The sequence below is a fragment of the Peromyscus eremicus genome, chromosome 19 (genome assembly GCF_949786415.1).
Source record: "Peromyscus eremicus chromosome 19, PerEre_H2_v1, whole genome shotgun sequence".
Lineage (NCBI taxonomy): Eukaryota > Metazoa > Chordata > Mammalia > Rodentia > Cricetidae > Peromyscus > Peromyscus eremicus.
This window is the reverse complement of record NC_081435.1, coordinates 63,672,446-63,691,519: the sequence shown is the minus strand read 5'-3', so window position 1 is coordinate 63,691,519 and position 19,074 is coordinate 63,672,446.

The following is a 19,074-nucleotide window of genomic DNA, read 5'->3' as shown; positions in this document are numbered from 1 at the left end:
ACCTCCCACTCGAAGAATGAGAAGCAGAAAGTCCAGGAGTAGCCAGCCAGGTAAGAACTACTTATCATATATGCCCGGTTTTTCTTTTTTCTTAAGTGCATGTTTTATGTGTGAATATTTTTCCTGGTTAAGAAAGCTAAATTTTAATAGTTACAAAAAAGAAAAGAAACATATATTATCCCACCATGCAGAACTAAACATTGTTCATATTTGGCTTTATATCCTAGATTTTTTTAAAAGCATTAATAAGCTGCACTCTAATATTTGTGTAGATTTCATGGTGTAGTCCACACAGAAATTTTGAAGCCCAATTCTTGTAGATAATAGAGTATCATGAGCCATCTCTCTTGCCATTGAAATTCATGAATTTTAATGAGCATAGAGTATTCCCTTATTAAATGCATCGTTTATCTGTTGAGTCTCTTGTTCTTGGACATCTGCTTTGTAGCCGACACTTTTCAGTTACAAAGATGTTCTTCTGAGATGCCTTCTAGCTCCATGTTTCTGTCCTATGATTATTCTTCTCTGTACTCAGTTTTCTAGCAAAACAAAACAGACCAACCAACCAATCATGGACTCAAATGCAAGCATGCGTGTTTTGGATCTTTTCTGTTATTTACTTACACTTCCCAGTAGCCACTACTGCGGGAAGTCAGGGTAGCAGCTTAAGCGGGAACTCAAAGCAGACCCCGTGGAGGAATGCTGTTCGCTGCCGTTCTCTCGGCCATACTCCTGGTTTTGAACTGACTTGTGGTGTCAAGCTGCCTTCCAGAGAGACACAGTGGCTGGGGCTCTCACTAACAGTATTTACCAGCTCCCACTTCAGCACTCTCTTGTGGTCGCCAAGGCTTACACATCTTAAAAACCTCAAACACAATAGGTATAGTTAGTTCATTTGATTTTTGCTTTGACATTACAATGAGAGTCAAGTAAGAAATGGACTGGTGACAGCCACGGGAAAGGCCACCTAGGGCGGTGACCTTAAACTTCAAAGTTCCTTTCAGTAGGACAATACTTGGCTTCAAAGGAGATAATAAAACTTGTATCCTGTTCACTCAGTGATGTTTCCTACCATGTATGTGTCTTGATTGAAGCAGTGGGTGGGTGGGAGATTCAGGGACCAGCCTGGCATGAGGAGGCCAGAAAAGAGAGGCTGGGCTGAGCCATCTCTCCATAGAAGAGCGACATTTGGTGATCTTAATTCCTCCGAGGAACAGAGCATGGACAATAGTGAGAAGTGGGGAAGTAGGGCAGAACAAGGACATGCTATTAACAAGCAAATTAAGACCAGACAAGAGCTATGAATCAGAAATGACCCGATAACCAGCCCTGGATTAAGTGCATCTGGCTCTCCCGGGGATTTCACAGTTGTTTGCTTCAAATCACTAATCTGTTCTGAGCGGTGCCCTTCAAGCTGTCTGGAAGGGATGGGTAAATGGATGGCATAGCCAAACTGGTGCTCTCTAATGTTTTATGTATGGGTGTGTAGTCAGATTGCCATGCCTTATTGAGTTAGGACTTAAGGGGTGGCTGCTTCAGAGATTGGTAGAATTTTCAAGACAAAGGGGAACTAGACTGAACTTTCCCCACCTGTCATTTGCTAGATACAGGAGTCGAGTCCTACAGAGATACTATGATTTCACCTAAATTTATACATTCTGCAGCTGGTGGAGCTTGGACCAGAAACCAGGCCACCAACCATTAGCCCAGTACCATTCCTGGTGCTTGTTACCAGTTATTACTCCAGTACTATCTTAGTCACTGCTCTATTGTTGTGAAGAGCCATCATAACCAAGGCAATTCTTGGAAAAGAAAACATTTAATTGGAGGCTGACTTATGGTTTCAGAGGTTTAGTCCATTTAGCATCATAGGGGAGCATGGTAGCATTCAGGCAGACATAGTGTTGGAGTAGTTTAGAGTTCTACATCCTGATCCACAGGCAGCAAGAAGAAAAGACACTGAGCTTGGTGTGAGTTTTTGAACTTCAAAGCCTACCCCCAGTGACACACTTCCTCCAACAAGGCCACGCCTCCTAATCCTTCTAATCCTATCAAACAGTTCCACTCCCTGGTGACTAAGCATTCAAGTGAGCCAATGGGGACCATTCTTATTCAAAGTGTTTCCTGAACTTCCCCAACAGAGTGACAGGAAGAATTAATATGGGTAACACAGAGTGAAAAAGTAGGACAAATAATGTCACTCTTAGGCGAGGGCGGCACATGGACAAGCACAAGTTACTCAGTGCATGTGACCTACATCATGGGCTCATTATAGTGAGCTGGGCAGTGGTGGTGCACACCTTTATTCCTAGCATTTGGGAGGCAGAGGCAGGCAGATCTCTGAGTTCGAGGCCAGTCTGGTCTACAAAGCGAGTTCCAGGACAGACAGGGCTACACAGAGAAACAAACAAAATGAGACAAATTATATAGTGCCCGCTTCTCAGGTTGACGTGGTCCTGCAGACAGCTTGCTACTCAGTAGGTATTGGTTTTTTTTCCTCCTTTCTCTTCCACTTTCTTTTTTCTCCTTCCCCTTCATCTTCTTTCTCCTTCCTTCTCCTCTTCCCTCTCCCTCCTGTCTCCCACCTCCTTTTCCACCTCTTCTCCTCCCCTTTCTTCAGGGGTGCAGCTGCTTCTTGTTTTAAGTCGAGGCAGAGAGTTTGAAGACGCTTTTCTTTCATGCAAATATCTAAAGCAGTAGAGGAACCAGCCACACCCCGCAGGAAGAAGGCAGCAAGGCAAGAGAGTTTGGGGCTGGATCCTTGGGGCTAGGTGCTTGCTGGGGAGGATGCGGACAGTTGGTCTAGGCAGGAGGCAAAGCACCCAAGCAGCAGGATAGGAAACCTGCCCAAGGTCCTTCCATTATCAAGTGTCTGGTTCGAGATTTAAAGCCAACGCTACAGAACTGTCTGCAGATACATACACAGCATGTTTGTGCAGAGAGACACTGGCTGTGTGGGAAAGGTATATGGGGAGAGAGAGACTGTGTCAGAGCCCTAAGCTGAGGCAAGTAAATGGACAATGAACAGCAATGATGGTGTTCCCCAGGGGCCCATTTGGGGAGCCAGATAAAGATCCCATTGACATTTACACATAGAAGCCCAACATCCTCTCGTAGTCTAGGCCTGAGCACTCTTGTTTCCCAGTTCCCAGTCTCTTGGATGACACCTCAGTTTATCTGCTGACTTGTCCTCTGCATCCAGACCACTCCTCTCCCTTTGGTCCCTGCTGTGTGCCCTGGTCTGGGCCTAGCGGCCTGCGGTCTGGCCGAGAGCATGGGAACGGCAGTGACATTCATTCCAGTGGGCATGAGATCACCACCCACTGCCCAAGAGGTCAGCCTGCATCATTTGATGGCCTTGTTGGCAGATCATAAAAGCTGGAAATGCCTGATGAGGTCATTGTGTCCAGGCCCTGGGGCTGGACACTGCTGGCTCCCCGGGTAGCTGACACATTCTGCTACCTCCTCCTGGAGCAGCAGAGCAAGCAGGTCCAGGCAGAGAAGGCTGTTCTTGATGTAACCTTTTCCTGTCTTCCCTGTGGGCCCTGCGCTTGGCCCTGGGAGCAGAGGACAGAGCCTCTGCCTTCATGTTGGGAAGCCTCAGGTCCTTGAGGCTCTGCCGATAACCCTGAGCCTTTGCCCAGTTGGGGTCCTTCTGGGAGGGTTCAAGCAGCTGTTCCATGGATACAGAGAGAGTGGAAGGACAGAAAGGGGGAAACAGCAAATGCAGTTATACCTATTGACGTGGGAAGCCGCCTGTCCTGGTAGCTTGAGAAGATCCCTTTGCAGAATGATGCTGTTGGTTGGCAAAGTTACCACTTCCTCCCCTGGGCTAATGTCCTCTGTACAGCTTGTCAGTTCAGAACTGACAGTCGTAACTCACTGGGAATGCAGGGCCCTTGGTGCAAAGGCAAAGGGCAGAGTTATGAGAGCATGAGTTCCAGGGTAGCCGCCTGGCGCCTTCCAGGGATGCTACTCCCAGCCTCTCAGCAAGGCTGGCCAGCTGAGAGCCTGTCCCACCTAACAACCTCTGCTACTTGAAGGTCACCAAGAAATGACACAGACACCCCTGGAGTGGCACCTAAACACCCATGGAGTCTGAATCCTGCAGCTCCAAGGGCCAGTCCTTGGGACAAGGAAGGTTCCAGCCAGCCAGCTTTTCAGAAAGAGCTGGTGTGAACAAGGCCTCTGGAGTTCTAGCCTGGGTGCCAGCACAAGGAGGAATGGTGCAAAGAGGTGGTCCAGTCCTTGAGCATCCTTACATCCATTACAGTGGAGCAGTGCAGATGTTCAAGGGGACAGAAGGTAGCTCGGTCCTGTGCCTGAGGTTGGCTGTATCAGCACGGATCCTGCTTTGCCCAGTCTCTGGCTGGCAGGAACTTCTGCTTCGTAGCTGCAATTAGCCAGCTGGAGTTGAAAGGCTAGACACTGAAGGAATAGCATGGGTGAAGACCTGTGAAGGCGCTCGGCTTGTGGCAGGCTTTTCAAAGGTGCAGGGCAGTAGGCAATGGCACCTGCAAGCCATCCATCCAAATAGGAGCCCACGAAGTCAAGCACAGGTCTCCAGACCTGCCGGGACCCTTGGCACTCTTCCTCTGATGGCTGAGACATCAGATGGTCCTCGAATTCACACTGGGCAATTCGTAAGTATAGAGCATTCCAGAGTTTATAAAAATGGTCTGGGGGTATAAAGGTCTTTACAGTAAATTTCAGCTCATATCAGAGACCTATGGGGTCTCCAGTGATCTTTGCCATCCTCTACATTCATAATTATTCCCACTTTAAGAGTTGAGAAAACAGATTCAGGGTTACCCAACTGTGAGACATGGGTCTGGCCTTAACATCTAGATCTTTTGAAGCCAGACTGAAGTCTTTACACTTACCTCATCCAGTCAATTGAGTCATGATGCCAAAGTACAAATTATAGGTCTTAACCCAAGCTAAACAACAGAAAACCACCTTTAGATATAGCTGGCTGCCTGCTTTTTACAAATAAAGTTTTATACGTTTGTTCATTCACATATCCTCTGTGACAGCCTTAATTAAGGGGGAGAGCTAGTCTTGCAACAGAGTCTGCATGGCTCCCAGAGTCTACAGTATTTCCTATCTGGTTTGTCCTAGTCTAGAATATGGAAACCAAGATGGATCTCCCTAAGAAAGCAGGTCACTAGGGAGTGATTTCCAAGCCCTGGTGTTTAAGTATACACAGCAGTGTCACAAGTGGCCACAGCCCCTGTATTTAGTCAGCTGTTAAAGACTCTTGCAGGTGGCTCATCCCATGTCACTGAGGAGTGACAGCCTCAGCAGGTTCATACTCAAGGTGTCTGACAACTTTGAGAAATAGTCTTCAGAGGAAGAGGCTATGTTTGAGGCTGGGAGCTTGGAGTCAGAGAGGGGCAGGCTTGAGGAGACCTGCTGTGAGCTTACCATGGCATAGAGACTCTTGGAAAATCCTCTCAGCTGGATGGGAAGGTATGAAATGCTCTCCCTGGGGTCTTCCACCCTCAGCATCCTAGAGGAAAATGTTGGCTACGGGGTGGGGGCAGGATTGGCGAAGGTGAAATCTGTGACCAAGGACTAATGACTGAGTAGATGGCATTTATACCTTTCCAAAGGATGGCTAGTGCCTGGCTGCACACACACTTGTGTGGGGGATGGGGGAGGGAGGCAAGGGGTTGTGTCTATAAGGCCACTCTTGAATGTCTGTTTCTGAGGAAAAGAGATGTGTTCCCAGGCAGCCTCTGAGCTAGTTCTTCCTGGAGCTCGCCTTGGAAGGTGGAATAGGGATTGATTTAGACCTTAGAAGACGAACTGTACTATAGGCCGTGTGTTGGGGAAGGAGAGTCTAGATTCAGAGGGTCTGTTAGCTTTTTCCCTCCAGCATTCTAGACCCCATAGTGGGGCCTTGATGGGCTATCCTGCTTGGTCTTAGCCAGGCCCAGGGTGCAGAAGAAGGATCCTTGGCTAGTTCTGGATCGGAGTAAAGGACAGTAGTGGCAGCACCATAGCCTGTCCTCACCAGAGTTCCCGTCCTTGCCAAGGTTGGTGGCTCTCGATTTGTTCCATAGGCTTTGGTTGCATTTCCTCCTTTGGCCCTAAGGTGGTGCTGCCGAGCAAGGGCAGCCTTTACCGGCTGGACCAGGAGACACAGAAGCACCAAACTTGATGAGGCTCCTGGCAGGGGCCGGAGGCTCTGGACTGGTAAAGCGATGCTCAGTGGCTCACTATACGCAGCAGCCCCAGCCCCATGACAGTGGCCTTTGGTCTCGCTCTCCTACTTGGCGCGAGTGGCATCTCCGCAGGGCGCCGGGGCTGGACGGTGCTCAGGCTGGTAGCCTTTCCCAAAGGACGGGGCGTCTCGTCGTACCTTTTCTTCTGCCATTCGCAGTAATCTCCAGGAGCGTGTCCAGAGCTCAGCTGCTTTCTTTGCAGACGTGGATCCTTTGGGGGTGGCGGCCCCGCCCCGCCGCACGGAGCTGCTTTGTTTCTCGCGGACGCAATGCTCAAGACGGCCACGCGGGGGCGCTAGGGCCCAGGGCCTGCTTATCTTCCTCACGGAGTTTCGCTACACTGGAAGGTCCCTGGCATGGTTGCCTTCCTGTCCTAACAAATGACGTGTGGTTCATGTTCTCTTTAGGGAGATTTCTTGCCACCTCCTAGACTCCCAACTCTCTGTGTTTTACAGGCAATACCTATTTTACTCTTATTGAGTATCTAGAAACTGATACAAAGTAGACACTCAAAGAATGTCTTTTAAAGCGCTTACTAAGCGCGTTTAAAACTTTTTTTTTCCAGCTTTTTTAGGTTCACACAAGATGAATGGAAAGCACTGAGGGTCTGTATTATCCTAGTCGCCATGCACCAGTAGCCTGGCAACCATCAACACCCACACAGTGGTCCATTAGTCCCCATGAACCTTCACAGACACATTGCCACCCATATCTTACATGGGGGCGTTCATGGAACTCGACAAATGTGTGGTGCCAGTATCGACCACTGCAGTAATCACAGGGCATTTCCATTGCCCTACAAACACTCTCCTCTCTCAGCCCTAACTCCTGGTCCTTACACACCCTCTCTAGTTTTGCAGAATCATACCTAATTTCCATAACCATCAAGGTGGATGAACTTCCTAGTTTACATTAGAAGAAACTGAGATTCAGAAATAATTACCCAGGCCCAGGCAGGGCCCTAATCCTGTGACCACCCAGGCTCTCTGCTTACACACTGCTCTGGGATACCTCCTGGGTAAAGCCAGCAATGATGTGACAGCAGACCAAGGATGCCCAGACTCCTCAGCACAAAACTGTCCTGTCCAGCAAGCATGGGGACTTCCCAGAGAACTCCTCTGAGAGGTCCCACGGCCCCTCCTGGCTGCCTCTGCATCTGGGAGGTGGAGGAAACATGACAGGTAGTGCTTGAAAGAAGAGCCACCTTGTGCCGCTGGCAGGGCTACCTTGGCTCCCCACCATGGGCTCTGAACTTACTATGTGAGACTTCTAGGGGCGTCCTCACCCCAAACTCCGTTCCCATTTCAGAGCTCCTGCTGGGACCTGACAACTATCGGTAGAGAGGCCTGCAGAGGCTGGACAAGTGTGTTGGAGCATAACTTCTGAATGTTCTTTGAGACAGACTGACTTAACAAGTTGACTTCTAGCGGGGCCCCAACTGCTACTCAGGAAGCAAGATGGTCACAAGTTCGAAGCCCATCTGAGCTACCCAGAGAGTTGAAGGCCGTCTTGGGTGACTTCCTGAGGCTGCCTCAAAACACAATATAAAAATGAATAGCGATACAAGTTGGTGGTAAAGTATTTACCTCACACGAGAGGCCCCCGGGTTCAGTCTCCAGTGTGGCAGAAACTAACCGATCAACCAACCAACAAGGAGCCGCCCTCTACTTCTGTCTACTGTGGTGGCTTGGAAAGGGGCTGCTTGGAGGAGGGAGGCCTCTGTCAGGGAGGGCAATGTCCTCAACAAGAGTGCCCAGGAGGGAGTTCTCTTAGCTTACTTCCCAATGGGTATGGGCCATGCCTCCCGTTTTTCGAAGCCTCAATTTCTCTCTTTCTGCCACTGACTGTTTCCAGTTCAGGACAGTTATGAACAATGCTTCTTATGAATGTTTGTAGATGTATGTTTCAGTGAGCATATGGATACACTTGTGTGGGGGCATAGAGCGAGGGGAAGGGTCCTGAGGTCTGTATGTGTACTTCAGCTGATAGTACCAAATAATTTTGCAAAGTGATTATACCCAGTTCCACCTCTTTGGCAGTGTTGGGGGAGTAGTTCCTTGCTCCACATCTTTGCTACCACTTGGTATTGTCAGCTTTAACGATTTAGCCAATCTGGTTTTGGGTTGTGGTTCTGGACTGCAGTTGTTTTTTTTTTTTTTTGTTTTTTTTTTTTTTTTTTTTTTTTTTTTTTTTTTTTTGTTTTTTTTTTTTTTCCGAGACAGGGTTTCTCTGTGTAGCTTTGCGCCTTTCCTGGGACTCACTTGGTAGTCCAGGCTGGCCTCGAACTCACAGAGATCCGCCTGGCTCTGCCTCCCGAGTGCTGGGATTAAAGGCGTGCGCCACCACTGCCCTGCCTGGACTGCAGTTTTAACTGCGATGACTCTGATGAGTAAAGGAACCGTGCTCATTTTCTGAGGCTTGCTGGTCACCTTGCTGTTCGTTTTTGAGAGATGCTTGCTGCAGTCCTGTTCATGTTCGCTATAGCTGTCCAGTGTCTTTCCACTCGGGGCCTGGTGACTTCTCTTTCCATTGCTACTTATTTGTTCTGAGATAGGGTCTCTCTAAGTAGCCCAGGCTGACTCATGAGCCTCCAGAGGCCTCAGTTTCCCCACTGCTTGGATTACAGGTGTGTGCCACCATACCCGGATGTCCTCTGTCTCCTGAGTGTAGCAAACCCAGGATGTCTCCTCTCCTCTTTTACTCTCTTAATGATGTCTTTGGATGAACAGGAGTTTCTCGTCTTCATTAGTCCAGCGAATCTGGTTCCTTTGTGGCTGATGTATCATTGGGATGTTTAAAGTTACCCCTTTCTAGCTGTATTATTTTGCAGTTCACACTGAGATCAACCATTCACCTAGAGTTGGTTTTTATGCATGGTGTGAGGTAGGGTCTGGATTTTAATGCTCCCAGTTCCACATACTGGAAAGTCCATGCTCTCCCCCTTCTCTGCAGAACACTTTCATCTGTCAGCTGCACATAGCTGTCTATTTCAAGAACTGCTCTTCTGTTTAAATGGTCTCCGTGTCCACATTTACACAATAGTGTGATGAGTGAACTTGTGAAGATTGGTGACCTTGAGATCTGCTGGAGCAGCCCCTCCTGTTGTCCGTAGTTGACTTTACTGCATTTTAATCCACTCCATGCTTGACTGGTGTGGAAGAAATCGCTCGGTACTTAACGCTAGGACTTAAATATGTACAAATCCTAACTTTATTTTTTCTCATAAATGACCATATTTAACTTAAAAATTTTCCCTTCATACTTTATGTCTATTGCTGTCTTTGGTTTAGTGCATGTGTGCAGGTATGTATGTGTGTGTGTGTGTGTCCAACTTCTCTGCAACTCACTTTTGATTTATGCATTACTTTAAACATCCATATGGAAGATGGCTAGAGAGATGGCTCAGAGGTAAAGAGCACTGGCTGCTCTTCCAGAGGTCCTGAGTTCAATTCCCAGCAACTACATGGTGACTCACAACCATTTACAATGTGATCTGGTGCCCTCTTCTGTCATGCGGGCATACATACAGGCAGAACACTGTATACATAGTAAATAAGTAAATCTTTTAAAAAAAATCCATATTGGTTTTCTTAGAGACAGACGTGGTCTATCTAATTGATACCTTTAACATCCCCAGGCAATGTGCTTCATGTAAAATACTTTCATTCCATTTCTTCTCCTCGGCTTTGTTTCTCTATTGTTCTATGTCTTAATTTACATTTCAATCCCATTGGACATTCTTAGATACATAGGTGACATTAATTTGCATTTTCCTCAATGGATGACCTCATTATCTGTGATTTCCCTGTTTCCCCAGCATTTCTTTCTCAGATCATTTTATTCTTGCTGAATAATTCCCTAGTATCTTCTTAATGTGCTTCCCCGAGTGATGACTTTTCTCTCTTTTGATGGTCTGATACGAATTTATCTCAGCTTCACTTTGGGAAGATAGTTTATTGACTATAAAATTCTAAGTTGGAGCAGGCAGTGTGGGCACATGCCTGTAATTCCAGTAGTAGGGAGGCTGAGGTAAGATTGAAAATCCTAGGCCAGTGTACTGGCCAGTTTTATGTCAACTTGACACAAGCTGGAGTCCTCGGATAGGAAGGAGCCTCAATTGAGAAAATGCCTCCATAAGATAGAGCTGTAGACAAGCCTGTAAGTTGTAGCTAGAGTTTTCCTGCCTGCCCACAGTCAGGACAAATCTCTCTCACCTGCCAGTCCCACAGCCTCTCAGACCCGACCAAGTAAACACAGAGACTTATATTGCTTACAAACTGTATGGCCGTGGCAGGCTTCTTGCTAACTGTTCTTATAGCTTAAATTAATCCATTTCCATTAATCTATACCTTGCCACATGGCTCGTGGCTTACCGGCATCTTCACAAGCTGTTTCTCATCGTGGCGGCTGGCAGTGTCTCTCTCTGACTCAGCCTTCCACTTCCCAGCTTTATTCTCCTCCTTGCCCCGCCTATACTTCCTGCCTAGCCAACAGCCAATCAGTGTTTTATTGATTAATTAGCAACACATTTGCCATACATCCCACAGCAGTAAGTCATTTTTTAAATTAATTATTGAGGCAGGAGGGCCCAGCCCATTGTGGGTGGTGCCATCCCTGGGCAGGTGGTCATCAGTTCTATAAGAAAGCAGGCGGAGCTAGCCATGAGGAACAAGCCAGTAAGCAGCATCCCTCCATGGCCTCTGCATCAGCTCCCGCCTCCAGGTTCTGGCCCTGTTTGAGTTTCTACCCTGACTTCCTTTGGTGATGAACAGCAATATGGAAGTGTAAGAAGAATAAACCCTTTCCTCCCCAACTTGCTTTTTGGTCATGGTGTTTCATTGCAGCAACAGAGACCCTAAGACATCCAGTCCATGCTATATAGTGAGACACTTTCTTAAGACCATAAACAAGAACAAACAAAAATATCCCCAAACCTGAGTTGGTTGTTGGATTTTACAGTGTTATGAAGACGTTAGTTTGTTGGTGGCTGACTGCTTAATTCTTACTACTAAATACCGCTTAATTGCTACATGATACCACCAAGTCTGCTGTGTGTATTACTGTTGCTTCTTTTTTCTCTCTGAGTGCTCCGAAGACTTGCCCTGTGGTTGTCAGCAGCACAGATGCACCCAGCTACAGATATGTGTTTGTCCTCATCTCTCCTGGCTTTCTCAGAGTTTCTCACATCCTTATTTAGTTCAGGGTGGGTCTCAGTGGTCAACACTTCTCACCTCTTCCTTTTTCTCCTCTTGTGCAGGGTATAAGTTATGTATATGCTAAATCTTTTCAGCATATACTTTAAAAATGATTTATTTATCTGTTTAATTGTTGCTGTGGGATACCTTTCTGTATGCTGTGAATGTATGCTATTCCAATTGGTTAGTAAATAAAGCTGCATTGGCCTGTGGCAGGGCAGGATGGGGCCAGGCAGAAAAATCCAAGAGAGATAGTGAGAAGAGAAAGGAGAGTGGGGGGAGACGCCAAACCGTCATCCAAGGAGCAACATGTAATGGGACACGGGTAAAGCCATGGCCACATGGCAAAATATAGATTAACAGAAATGGGTTAATTTAAGATGAAAAAGCTAGCTAGCAAGAAGCTTTCCATAGTCCATACAGTTGGTAATTAATATAAGCCTCTGAGAGATTATTTTATAAGCGGCTGCAGGACTGGAGAAATACGGGACCTCAGAGCTTGGTGGGACCGGAGAAACTTCCAACTACAAATTGTGTGTGTGTGTGTGTGTGTGTGTGTGTGTGTGTGTGTGTTTGCTTGCATAAGTTTATATACCACATGCATGGAGGAGCCAGAAGAGGTCTCCCACAAAACTGAAATTTCAGGCAGTTGTGAGCTGCCTTGTAGGTGCTGGGAACCCAGCCTGGGTCCTCTGCCAGACTGCTGAGTGCTCTGAACCTCTGAGCTATCTCTCGAGCGCCTCAGCACATACTTTTGTATGTGTTCTGTTCCTTAGATTCTGCCTTTTAGGCACACATTTTCTTCTCTGTGTTTTACCAGTCATTCATCTTCTTTTAGCTAATGTAATCTATTGCTAAGCCCATCCACTAAAATCTTAATTTCTTATATTGTAGTTACAGATTGAACCTTTCTTTAATGCTTCCAAGTTTCTGCCAACATTCTCTACCTCATTTAATTCCAAGAATATATTAATCACAATTATACTAAAGTCTGTTTCTAGTCATTTCCAAACTTGCATCCTGTGTGCTTCTTTTCTATTTTTCTTTTTATTATTTTAAAACCACATTTAATTGCATATACTTGAAGTTTACAACATGAAACAAATTAACATTTCCTCTCACATAGCTACTGATTTTACTTCTGGTGTCTAAACTCTGGTTATATGCTCCCTGCCTCTGGAGCTGATGGGAAGCTCGGCTCCATGTCTTAGTGTGGTGACAAATTACTTGCAATTCTGCACTTGCCTTTCTTGACTTATTTTTGAATTATGCTCCACAAATTCTTTCTACTTCAATTGCTTTCTGATGCCTTAAAGAAACTTTTAAAAAATAGTTTTTTTCTAGGTTTCCTAAATCCTTTCAGTGGACATTTGGTTTGAGGTGCTGTAGTCAGTTAAGAGGCTGGGGGCAGGCAGGGTAGATTCTCCATGCTCTCTGAAGATCCCTAGGCATCCTAGGTGCTAAAACACAGACTCTGGTCTTTCTCAGGTGTTCCCAGGTACTTGACAGACAGAAGCAAGAATGGCTTTCATTTCCCCTCACTTGCAAGTGACTGGATTCTCCCACTATTCCTTACCTCTATCTGTCATGCCTTCCACCTGGAACACACTTTTCACCTGACTGTCCCTTTCCAGACCCATCGCAAGGTGGTCTGGTGTCCCAAGGACACAGTCTGCACCTGGACATACAGCATCCCCATCTTTCAGGTGTTCTAAGGCCCAGTCCGAGAGAATCACAGCCTTCTGAAACTGGCCTGGGTTGACTTCTAAATACTTGTAAAGGAGCCTCTTTGGTATGAAATGCTATGAGGGCCTGCATTTTGTGTAATGTAGTATGTGTGGGGTGTGGGCACTTTTTTTGATGTTGTTACTGCTAAGAATGCTGCTGTGGGACCCAGGATAGCATAGTCCCGAAAAGACACACAGGGGTCACTGTGCAGGTTCACACATCCCAGTTCCCTTCCCCTCTGATTACCTTGTGCAGGCTCCCAAAGCCTTGCCATGGAGCATCTGTAGGGCTGCTGGGACCTGCTGGGAAGCTGGCATCATTTCATAAATCAAGGTGGCAACATTGGCGCCTTCCAAAGATACTTCAGAAAAACCTGCAACCAGACATAGAATCTTCTCACTTCAAAGGCACTTTCCATCAGAGCCTACTCCTATTCCAGCTGCCCCGTTTCCCCATGATTCCATAGTAGAGATCTGGGGGTAGACTCTGACTTGCCCCTCTAGACAAGTACTTGTTCCTGACCCTCAGACAGGTGATGAGGCAGGGTGTGTCTACAGACAGGTCTGACATAGTGAACAAAGTAAAAAGTCAAGTGTGAGCAGAAAGAAAGCCCTGGGACCAGTTCTGTGTCTGCAGTTAAAACACCACTTATGAGAAAGGAAGCTGTTCACCCGGGCTACCCCACAGGCAGCTCCATGAGGATGACCCAGGAGAATGTGTGCACCATCCCTGCAGGTAGGAAACCTGAAGTTGAAGCAATCTGTGCACTGCTTGGTAGAACAGTACAGAAGGTGTTTTCAGAAGGCCGTGTGAACTGGGATGGAGGCATTCTCAACAGTATTTACAACCTGCTGCCCCTTGGGTAGCCTCAGTCCTGGAGAGAGAAAAGAGTGGTCTTAGGTTAGGAGATGGGACCTCTGCCAAAGGTTGCTTGGAGCAGACAAACTCTAAACAAGTCCCCTTTTTCTTATGAGAGTAGAAAGAAGTTTTGGGGCTCCTCTTACGAACCTCATCATTCTCCAGATCATACAGCACAGGTTCAGAGTGGAAGCAACTTTCTTAGGGTTGTGCAGAGAATTGGCACAGAAAAAGGTTAGGAAACCAGCCACCTAATTTTGTGCTCCATCAGGCTATCCTTAGCAGTATTTTTTTTAAGGATGGAGCATAATAAACAATCAAGGAAACTTTCCAAATCCCCAAATCACAAATAAAAGTCTCCGAAAAACAAAGTCCACACCAATGGTTAGACATTATCACTGGCTTCCTGTGCCATCATAGCGTCTTCCTTGTGATGATGACAGTCGTAGAATGTGATATTTTTTCAGACAAAGTGTGCTGACCATGGTCAACATCCGTTCCCCTTTGGCTGTCCTGCATGCAGCGTGTTTCTATGTGTGAAAACCCCTGCAAATGTGACACAGAACCTAAGAGGACCAGGAGTATGCACTTCCAGCCTGATGGCAGCTGAGTTTAGAACACCTGCGCGTGGCCTATTTGCGTGTGTTTCCAGGGAATTCTGGAGAGAGTGCTGCGTGGATTAGACAGTAGCTGTGCAGTGGATGAACTGCTGCTGCTGCTGGTGCCCGGGGCTGCTTCCTACACACACTGCTGGGCCACAACCTGGGCCAATGCTGCTGATGCCCTGGTCTGGGGAAGTGGGACCCAGGCAGAGGGCCTGGAAGTGAACCACTCCATCCTTTTCCCTTTTTCCCTCCTTCCTTTCCCATTCTAAAGGTAAGAGAAAATCAGCCAAGGAAGGCAAGGAAAAGACATGGACGCTCTTAGTTTAAGTGTTATTAACGGGCGGGAAGGAAGTCCACACTGATCCAGCGACTACCGGGTGGTTGGAGGGCTGGGTTCCACGTGTTCCCATGAAGAGCCTACAGAACCCTCCAGGTGGCTGTCACTCATGAAGGAGAAGAGCAGGCGAGCAGAGGACTCCATGACTCATGTATGGGTCAGTCTGCCAGCTCCCCCAGAGAAGAGCCTGGACGGGATGGAGGGAGCCTCCTCTCAGGACCCCTTTGACATATTTTGCTATGACCTTCGGGCCTTCTCACCCCTTCACTTCTAACCCCTCAGGGGCTTACCTGCTCAGGACATCCCAGGCACTGGGAAATAAGACGACACTTTTCCATTTTAGGGTGTGGCTTCTAGAGGACTGGTGTGGAGATCGGAAAATAAATGCCATTTAAATCAAAACACCTGGTTCTGCAGGGCCAACTGAATTAGGAAACCTGGCTTTGAAGAGAGAGGCGGTTGAATGGAGAGGATTCTCAGACTTCTTCCCTCTAAAGGGAAGGGCCTGGTGTAACAGGGAAGCCTCTTCAGCCATGTCTGCTGAGGAACAGCGAGGTGCGGACCATCTTGGTCTTGCTACCCAGAGCTCTCGGCTGAGGCAGTGTTGAATGAGGCCGGTGGGGCTGTGACGAACATTTGTCGAGACCTGCAGAGGGCTGAGGTGCCAGGAGAGAAAACAGCAGTGAACTCTAATAAGATGCCCAGTAGCCTTGCCCTGTTCTGGCCTCTGACTTCCATAGACAGGGCTCAGTGGTCAGGGAGTGGGTGATCCAGGACCACTCTTGTCTGTGTCAAAGTTCACCATGAGGCCTTGTCCCCACCATCTGTCAGTTGAGCCTTAGGCCTGTTGTGAGTCAGAAATTGCGTGGAGCTGTGACATGTTTTAAAGCCACTCTGCATTGGTAAGACTGATGTTTGGGGAGCCCACAGTGTGAACCATCCTGTAAGACGGAAGCCAGGTCCTCAGCCTCTTATAGTCTTGTGTCGGGCCTGGCATTTCCTGTAAGGGGCCCCGGCCTGGACTGTCCTAAGCAGGGAACAGTGAGCAGTTGTGGAGTGTGGGATCTGTTTCTAGAGAGGTGCAGTAGGTCTGTGGCAGCGGGCCTCAGGGCAGAGTTCCCTGTGAGCTTCTGGGGGTGTGGCACACAGCAGCAACCATCCAAACCCTGTTGGAGCAAGCTGACAGTGCAGTGTGGGGCTGTGGAGACCAAGCACAGACTGGACAGAGACACTCTTAAGTCACTCCACTGCCCTCTGCTAGAAACCATCCTGACATACGTGTCCGTTATGTAACACACATGCAGATCTGTCCAGGCATGGCACCCTTCCAGTGTGGCAGTGGTATGTAACACAGCCGATCCTGGCAGCCCTGATAGCCTGACCCTCTGACCCTGTGGAAATCCTGCCAGAGATTTCATTCCCTCTAAGGAATGCCTTTTATAGGTAGGATGGTGTTTGACCAGGGATCCCAACAAACAGAAATGGAGATAATGTTTCCTTCCGGGATTGGAGCTGGCACAAGGCACCAGGGGTACCTGGACAGTCATTTCATGCTTCACTTAATTAATTTTTAGACAAACATGAGTCTGACTCAATCTGCCTTCCTTCCTCATTCTAGAAACCCATTGGCTTGGTCTTTTGCTTTGCATTCTAGGTCAGAGCTCATGGCTAAAGACGGAGCTACGAGGATGAAGAGTGTGAGGTATGGACAGTCCAGCTGGGAAGCCTGGGGGTCAACGGCTGTGCCCATTTCTGTCATGCACTTTGGGTCCCCTATGGTTATGAGGAGTAACATCATCTTGGACATGGCTTCTCTGGTGTGCTGGTTGGTTTCTGTCAAGTTGACACAATCCTAAACATGTCTGGGAAGGGGGAATCTAAACTGAGGGAACGCCTTCAGCAGACTGGCCTGTAGGCAAGCCTATGATACATTCTCTTGATTGATGTGGGAGGGCCCAGCTCACTCTGGGTGGTGCCATCTCGGGCAGGTGGTCCTAGGTTTTGTAAAAACCAGGGTGAGCTAAGTCACAAGGAGCAAAACGGTAAGCAGTGTCCTTCCATGGTCTCTGCTTCAGTTTCTGCCTCCAGGTTCCTGCCTCGAGTCCCTGCCCTCAGTGATGGACTGGGTGACCTGGAAGCAGAAGGTGGAGCAAATCCCTTCTTCCCCAAGTTGGCCTTTTGTATAGTCTTTATCACAGCAATAGAAATCTAACCAAGACGTTTGGTGATCCAGCGTGTGTGTGTGTGTGTGTGTGTGTGTGTGTGTGTGTGTGTGTGAGCATGGGAGCTGGGTTTGGTGCAGGACTAGCTGCTGTTAAAATGCTCAATTGTCAGTATTTTGTTTGTTTGTTTGTTTTTCCATGTTTTTCATGTTCTGTTTTGGTCAGAACTGTTTTGATCCATGTTTTTGGTTTAGGTCAGTGGGCACTCTGGCTCCTGGAAACCTCTGCCCCAGGGTGTAGACAGGAGGAAAGGGATCCCGGTTTTCCCAGGGAGTCGCTCCATTCTTGTATGGAAACTCAGTTGTTGACTGGTCTTCAGTACCCCTGAACCCTAGAAGGACAGAAACTACCTTAGTTTTTCTTTGCGTGTGAGCAGGAGCAGCGCCGGAAAGGACCGGTAGGGGGAGCTCGAGAGCCATGCCAGCGCCGGCGCATCCAGCGCCCAGCCTGGAGAACTCGAGGGCTGCCCCATCGTGGGAGCAGTCTCAGTAGGGAGGGCCCTGGAGCAAAGGGGAGGAGAGCACGGGGGCTGGGAGCGGGGTATCACTGATCACCAAACTTCACTGCAGAACCGTCCCAGGACAATCCCGTTTCCACTGCTCAACAGGCAACCGGTGCATACCCTCCTTAGAGGACCAGCCAGGTTCCTGGCCAAGGCCTCACACTCCGCTTCTGCATTCTCCACGAAGTCCCAGCTCTCTACCCTACCCCCAAAGCAAATGTCACCCCGGAAGAGCTCAGCCCCTAGAGTGCACCTACCTGCTCTGTGGCAATCTGGGAGGACCACCAGGAGGAAAGAGGTCAAGAGGGAAGGGAGAGGATGGAGAAAGCCCTAGGGACAGGTGGAGGAGACCAAGGTAACAGCATGTGGGCCCAGTCACCTTATCACTCACTTCTCTCCAGTCCCAATAGTAGAGTAGAGGGATGTCCCAGCAGCCCTGGACCAAGGTAGCTTTGTGAAATTGTCCCTATGTTTCTTTTGCACTTGTACCAGTCTCTGTGGCAGCGGTCCTTCCACGTGATATCACGGTTCACAAACCAGATAGAAGCGGCTGAAGGGAAGCGGGAGTTTTCTCCTCCCCTGCTGGATTCTCCACCTCAGCATCTCTGAAATGGATGGTGCCAGGGTCAGAGCCCACTCCTCACAAGTGGCCTCATGCCTCTCCGGAGAGCTCCAGATTTAGGAAGCTAACTTCTGTTTGGACACCTCGTCTCTTTCTCATTGGCTCAAGCTGGTCAAACTCTTGGCCCAATGCTCTCCTCCATCCATCGCAGCCCTGGGGTCCGTTCTGGTCCCTTCTCTAAACTTCCTTCTCCAGCTGAAGGGGCATGCTCCTTGGCTTGTCCTCAGAGGACTCATCCTGCTCTCGTCCCTCCCTGAAGGTTCTTGGCGGCCAGCACACCAGCTCTCTTGGGACTAGCCTGGAGCGGCTCTGTGGAATTCCCACATGGTCTGGCTAGAAGATTTACTTCAAGGAGGAAGAAGTCACTGGGCCCTAATCTGTACTCTGCCTCCAACATGATTTACATCCTTTAATAGTCTGATTACATGCAGAGAACTGAACAATCCCAGAATGCCTGAATTCCTAGGAACATGTAGCCTATGCTCCTGCCCTCAGCTGTGGACTGACCTCCCAACACTGTAGGGTAGCCAAGGACCATTTTGATGTCACCAGGAGAGTCTGTGAAGAAGCAAGCCATTTGCCTGGCAAACAGCTTGGGCATTATTTTTGTGCTAAGATAAAGGCCTGCATGTATCAGAGTGTAGAGGTGTCAGTTGTCACCACCAGGTGACTTCAGAGGCAGGCACTCTACCCTTACAGGAAGGATGTCAGGCCAGTTAGTTAGCTTTCAGTCTCTTGTCAGGAAGGCTGGGCTGGGTCCTCTCCTGAGGGCTAT